The 5,576-nt window shown below is 44.5% G+C and overlaps 1 pseudogene; it reads right to left on the minus strand.

Moving 5' to 3' along the window:
* Positions 1-2,734: 2,734 nt before the first annotated feature.
* On the minus strand, positions 2,735-3,917 carry LOC119278353 (annotated as a pseudogene).
* Positions 3,918-5,576: the final 1,659 nt, after the last annotated feature.

Here is a 5,576-nt window from a genome sequence, read left to right on the forward strand (position 1 = left end):
ACATGAATAATCTGACTGAGAACAGTGCAGTTTACATAAGCAACGTCATAGGTTTGACATCTTCAAAAGCATCGGATAGCAGGGTCAAAATGTAAATTGTAGGTTCATCATGAGACAGAGAATAATTAGGAATACTTTGATTATAGTGACACGGGATTGTGGTGTATTCAACGGTGCATCTAGAGGTGGTGGATGGTGAGAACCAGGCGGTACTTTGAAGTGACCCTGAAACGAAAAGCGTAGATGTCTCCTTCGCGAATGTTGGCACAGTGACGAAACTCAGACCAGTTCATGGTTATAGTTGCCCTCTTGTCAGTTCCTACCATAATGCGACATTCGACGCGCAAACGACCATTTGCAAGTCTAACCATAAGTGTATCATTGTTTGGATCAATGTAGTCCAGCAGGTTCTCTTCAGTAGTGTACCTAAAAATACTGGTACAAGAAAGCAAGTGATTTGCATGGACACAAATTGTTGTGTGATATGGAAGATAAGAGTGTGTTTTTGAGGTTACCATGCGCTGGCCTGGCTTGGCAAATGTTTTGTTAATTGTGCACACGTAGTACTTGATGTAAAATGTTTTGTTGATTGTGCACACGTAGTACTTGATGTCTGTCTCTTTGTGCCAGAACATAGCGAAGAAAGGGTCTATGTGGCGTTCATAGAGCTTCACCTCATTACCCCAGTAACAATGGTCTTCAAGCTCACCAAAGTACTGGATGCCGCCAGGTGCTCCTGCATTCAATTCAATGTAGGTGAGAAGAAAGTTAAGTATCGCTTGCAACAACCGTAAATGTCATAGTTTGTTTGGGAAAAGAAATTTCAGTTATATAACAACATAGGCACGGGCTTAGGGGCTGTTTGGATTGAACCCAGACCAGCCCTACAAAAACGATGGCGTGCCAGAATTTTGGCGAAGAAAACTGCCGCCTGGAACTTGCTCGTGTGCTAGTACAGAATTATAAAGGTTGGCTAAAAAATTGGCAGCCATTAGAAAATTCGGCTGCAACCGAAACGGTTGCCCACACTGTGGTCAACAACCAAAAAATTTATTGGTGAAATTTAGACCTTACATTGAATATTTGAAACAAACAAGAAGACTAACTCGGGCGGGAAACCCCTAAGCAAGAGAATCTGCCTCAAAACCAATACTAAGTTTTTCTGTATGCGAGAACATACCTGAACAACCTAAATAAACTGAAGTGCCACTCTCTTGCATTATCTGAATCTTCCCCGATTGCTCCTAAATCTTACAAACCCATGGCCCTGGTGTAGATATGTAACCCATCATTTAGTAACCATCAAAATCAATAGTAATATTTATGATATATGTAAAAAGGGATCAATGACATCGTTGAAGCTCTAGCAGGTTTAAGTTTCAACTAAACCTATTCAGAATTAATTAACTGTAGAAAAAAACAGATTAGCGAGGAAGCATGAATCAAGTCTAAGAGATAGGAAAGTGGCATCCATAATCTGCCACATAAATCATGCTTCCTGTACCATGGGAAGGAACAGAAACAAACTGAGAAGCTGAATGCATCTCTAAGAGATAGGAAAATGGCATCGATAATTCAGCTTTGCAGCGCTTGGCATACCAAAGAACAGCACCATTGAATTGTCAGCGCTAATCAATGCTATAGTTAAATTACCCTGTTGAAACTCCATTTTGTTAGCCTAGTTCCATGAATTTCATTTGCTGACACATATAGCCAGATAATTAGGATAAGATACCCTATTTGAGTTTTATGCTGATGGTTGCAGCCACGGAAAGCATTTGTCAATCTGTTGTCCAATGATTGGCAATCAAATTGATCCAATGTGTGCAGATTCTTCTTGGGACCCAATTCAACTAGAAAAACGGAGTTAGTCAGTAAATAATTAACATGGCTCACCCTCACCTCCATGGGATCCATTTGCAGTACCATCTAGAGTAAAAGCTAGGGGAATAACATGAAAGCTTCAGGTTGTGTCGCTCCCCTTCAAAGAAGACCCAAATAATAGCAGTGGAAAACTTTCAGTCTCTTTGACCACTCTAAAAGCTACTCTGCATGAGGAAAAAAGTAATGTTATTAGTAAGAAATGGTAACTCATCCTCAGGTTTGGCGGAGGAAACTATAACACATGTCTATCAACTCACATTATTCAGGTGACGAATCCAAAAACAGCAAATAAGGCAATACTTACTAAATATACTTCATAAGACTTGGTTTCCATCAAGTGAAGAACCATAGACAGAGGCAAAGCAACTTATAACATCAGTATAAACAATTCCACACGTTTGTACTGATATTCAAAGAGACACGCTTAGCACCCAAGCAACTCGCTGAGGAAGTCGATGTTGAAACATCAAAGGTTAACAGATGGACACCTCCTACATGGTCACAAATGGGTCTTTTCCCGAGGCAAGTCTGGACCATATTTTGTTGGCATCACAAATACATCTTCCACTTATTTTCATCGGCTGACTGCAGGTGACGACACATGAATTAAAATCAAATTTAATATGTGCGACTAACTCGTAAGCACATCGAATGCTTACCAAGCAAAAAGAGACAAATCAAAAGAATGGCTCATGAGGAAGTCATATAGAACGTGCTTTCCTGTTATAACGGGGGTGCTCATGTCCATCGTTTCACCGCAAAATCCATCCTTCGGAAGTTCCCAGTAATAAGATTGGTTGTCATTCCATTTGTTCAGACCTTGTGTTCTGAAAGGAATCATACCATCAAAACTTCCACTCGGTTTAAGCATTTTGTTAGGAATAGCAACTTAATCTTATTAAGAGGCCAAAGGCATCATATATACAAGTACATGAGAATGCCAAAAGGCTAGAATGTAAAAGACCAAAAGTCACCACTAATATAACTCCCCCCCCCCCTCTCTCAAACTCATGGTGGATCCACAACACTGAGTTTGGAGAGGTGAAATCTATGTTGCGCTCTAGTCTGTGCCTTTGTGAAGAAGTCCGCTAGTTGTAACTTGGAAGGTACATACTGAAGAGCAATAACATGATCCTGCACAGCAGCCGCACATAAGAAGCATCAACACCAATATGCTTGGTAAGCTCATGCTTCACGGGGTCCCGCGCAATACTGATAGCACCTATATTGTCGGACAAGAGGGTGGTAGGTGTAGTAACAGAAACACCAAAATCCTCAAGTACCAACTCGAACACATAGAAATGGGAGGAGACGGCCGGATCAAATCCCAGGCGAGCGTACGAGTCCGAGGACCATTCATTGGCAGGGAAGGTTACCCATTTCTCAGTGGCAGGATTGCACACCAGGTAATCCGGTTCTTCAGGATAAGGCTTGGAACATCGACAGAGGAGGAGGCCGTTGCAGCAGTCCAGTAAGTCAATCTTCTCGCATTTTGGCAGGAACGAGAGGGAGGCGTCAATGGGGCACCAGTTCCTGAGACGCTTAGGTAACCATGAGAATCAGGTGGACGGCGTTTTAGGTCGTAGATTTTGTAGAAGAAGCCGGCGAGGGTCGACCTGGGAAGCTTCTCGCGGTGTTCGGGATGGGCGATGAGGTCCCGCCAGCGCGTGGAGACGCACTTGCAGCAGCGGGTGGACTTGTACGACACGCGCGAGATGATCTCCACCAGCAGGTCGTCGGGGAGCTTGGCCGTCGGATCGCTCATGAGGGCCGTCTCCATGGACCCCGTCGCCATCTCTAGGGAGGCAAAGAGCGGCCAATCTGCAGATCGGGGAGGAGGACAGGTTAGAGAGATACGTCCGGCTAGCAGTGAGGAGAGAGTGAAGGGAGAGATGACCTACCAGATGCGTGGCGCGCGAACAGCGAAGAGAGTAGCGGCGAGGGCGCCGGCGTTGGGTGCTCCAATCCGCGCCGGCAAGTTGGTGGTGGCGAGCCGGTGAGGGTTTGGTTTGGGGTGTGGGGAGCCAGGGACCGGGGAGGCGAAATGGATGGACTCTGCGGACGTGGTTATCCAAACTCTCAAATGAAAGGGAAATGAAGGAATGGGACAAATACCCCTAAAAAAGGAATGGGACAAATGAAAGAATTCAATTCCCTGCTCAAATGGAATGACCTAAGATTTTATTCACATTTAAAAATATAAATAGTCTCCAATTTAAGGATTCTTTTGATTGCATGAAGTAGAAACACAGGAACGGTAAAATCGTAGGATTGAGACGACATGTCCTATGAATTCTTACATGATTTCAAAACATAGGAATTATAAGGGCCTCTTTGATTCACATATGCACATAAGGAGTACACATCCACTGATCGCGAAGAGGCTGGCGCCAGTGGCGGAGACAGCACCCGGCGAGCCGGGGCTGCTGCCCGGGCTCCCATGGTGCATGTGCATGGAGCTTTAATAGTAAACAAATAGTTTCTTCACAGTTTATTTGGGCAAAATATAATTAACTTGGCATCACGTATATCTTGCCCAGGCTCTAAGTTTGAGCTGGCTCCGCCACTGGCTGGCGCGACCTCAAATCTTGAAGATGCGACCGATCGAGACAAATGGGTCGACTAGGGAGACCGGCCTAATGGACAACCCAAAAGGCAAACACAGGCCTAGGCATCGAAACAAGCTCAGACCAACAGGATTGTCATCAATTGGATGTGTGAGTCATCCAGTGTACCTGTTAGTTCGAAGAGGGACAAACAAGGCTATAGTAATGCGCTAGGCTGCATCCTCTACGAAATTGTGAGCATTAATGAAACCAACCTTAAGTCAAAAGACAATAAGCCACCAGCGAGCACTCCTCATGTGAAGTTGCACACTCGATATATGTTCTCGAATGAGTCCCTATAGGCAGTGGCGTAGCTACGGCTGGGCCAAACCAGGCCATGGCCCGCCCAGCTGCACAAGATTTCAGTCAAGATTAGTGTACAATCTGGCCGTAAGAGCAAAATTTTAATGGTCCTTCTTATTCCAATCCGTTTTGGCCCGCCCACACAAATGACTGTAGCTCCACCACTGCCTATAGGAGACCACTCTGGTAAATAACATAGCCATCTCCATGTTTCCACTTCTTTTGAATGGTTGGAAATCCAAAGCCAAAAATGAACACCTTGCTAAAGATTGCGACGAGATCCAAAAGATGTGGCCTTCGGTTTCTGAGGTGGAATGGAACCTATTCGAGGAGCACGGCAAAACCCTTAAAGTAAAGGTGATGGAAAAAAATGAAGTAGAATATGCAAGCACAAAAACCAACACCATCGGAAGTCGTGGTTACCCAGGGAAGAGGTTGAAGTGCGCCAAGTAGGACTTTGAGTTTGTTGCGGCGGCACACCAAACCCCTTCAAGCACTTCCAAAACCCGTGCCATAATGATTTCATCCGAGTCTGGTACCATTGGGACGAGGAGAATAAGAAAGAGGCACTCTTGGACAAATAACAACTAAATTCAAGGAACTCTTCGTATTAGCCCGCGTATTTTTCTCTGAAATATAGAGCAAATCAAGGTATTCTGCCATCTGTAGTTCTAGAAGGCTTTAAAATGTTGTCGGGTTCCCAAGTCTTCAGCGGTTCCAGGCGATTGATTTTGTTAGTCTTTGCAGGGTTGCTCCAACAGCCTCGCTTCAATAGATTGTGGT

The sequence above is a fragment of the Triticum dicoccoides genome, chromosome 3B, assembly GCF_002162155.2.
Source record: "Triticum dicoccoides isolate Atlit2015 ecotype Zavitan chromosome 3B, WEW_v2.0, whole genome shotgun sequence".
NCBI lineage: Eukaryota > Viridiplantae > Streptophyta > Magnoliopsida > Poales > Poaceae > Triticum > Triticum dicoccoides.